The following is a 1,318-nucleotide window of genomic DNA, read 5'->3' as shown; positions in this document are numbered from 1 at the left end:
TAAAGGCGTATTGACAAAAATAATTTCAATCTTATCAACAGTTAGATAAATAAATATTTAAATAAATAAATAGATAGATACATTTGCACGGTGGTCTGTAAGTACCAGTCACTGCAGGGTTGAACATGACGCTGCTGAACACCCTGAAGGCATCTGAGAAACTTGAGGCACTTCATGTCATGATTGTAGCAGAAGTGACAGTCTTTGCGACGGGAGAGCTCAGGAAAGTGCGATAGTGTGTACTCGTCCATGAGAGTCGTTTCCACGTCGGACCAGGTCTCATTGCCTCCTCCCTAATCTTCCCCGCAAGTTTATTGATGAAGAGAAGGATCTCATGATTTCTGCTCTCACGACCTCCCAGGCGCAAGGGCTGTGACTCTTCTCTTTCAGGTAGAGACTGATTCTTTGGAAGTATTTCCTTACGGCCAGTGCGAAGTCCTCGTTCACCAGGGGAGTCTCTTCCAACCCCGCCTCCGGCATCAGACAGGCTTCCAGGTCGTCCAGCTACTGATAGAGTCCAGTGCAGAGTTTGTCCAAGAGGCTCTCATCCCAAGCAGCCGATGAGCCCTTTGTGCAGAAGAGGTTGAAGCTCTGCTGGGTCATCTCATGGAGGACAGAGATGGCTCGGGCCTTCTGCAGCTGGTGGCCATCCAAGTCTTCCTGGGGGAATCCGAAGTCATTTCTGTCCTTCAGGCAGGACAGAGGGGAGATTCTCCTCATTTGTCCCAGGAGTATCAAGGCCCTCCTGGTCCCCAGGCTGTGGGCCTGAGGCAGATCACAGCCCAGAGAGCAGGTCACCTGGCAGCTGAGCACCAGCAGGGCCATCAGTAAAGGAAAGGGCAAAGCCATTGGGGATCTCGCAGATGCTGCTGGCCTGGCTGAGATGGGCGACTCTGAGCCTTAGCCTCTAGGTTCTCTGAAGAGCTTGCTTTGTGCATGTGTCTTAAATAGGGAACACACTAGTTTCCATTTTCTGGATGCCCGTGTCTTCCTTTCTACTTCTGTTTTTGCTTTCTTTATGCACTCTCTACATACTTTGAGAGCAGTGTTTCTCCACCGTTTTTTTTTTTTTTTTTTTTTTTTTTTTTTCTTTTATTTCTTTCATGGTGGCCTTCCCATCCCTTTCCTCCAGAGCCTGGTTAAATTGGTTTTTCCGAATTGACCCTCCCGTGATAAGCTACAAAGGCGGGGGTATATTGTGCAATTATTTACGGACCGTATCTGTAGCTCAGGTTTATACATAGAAAAGAAAGTGTGAAGTTAACTTTTTGCATTCAATGCATGTTTAAGAAGGTCTCTATAAAAATTTTAAGCCAAG

The 1,318-nt window shown here is 47.0% G+C and overlaps 1 pseudogene; it reads right to left on the bottom strand.

Annotated features, from left to right (window-relative positions):
- Window positions 1-279: 279 nt before the first annotated feature.
- Window positions 280-849, bottom strand: LOC134365144 (interferon alpha-4-like; annotated as a pseudogene).
- Between the last annotated feature and the right edge of the window lie 469 nt (window positions 850-1,318).

The sequence above is a fragment of the Cynocephalus volans genome, chromosome 16 (assembly GCF_027409185.1).
Source record: "Cynocephalus volans isolate mCynVol1 chromosome 16, mCynVol1.pri, whole genome shotgun sequence".
NCBI lineage: Eukaryota > Metazoa > Chordata > Mammalia > Dermoptera > Cynocephalidae > Cynocephalus > Cynocephalus volans.
Note: the sequence above shows the minus strand (reverse complement) of the source record. Positions and strands in the feature narration are given on the sequence as shown.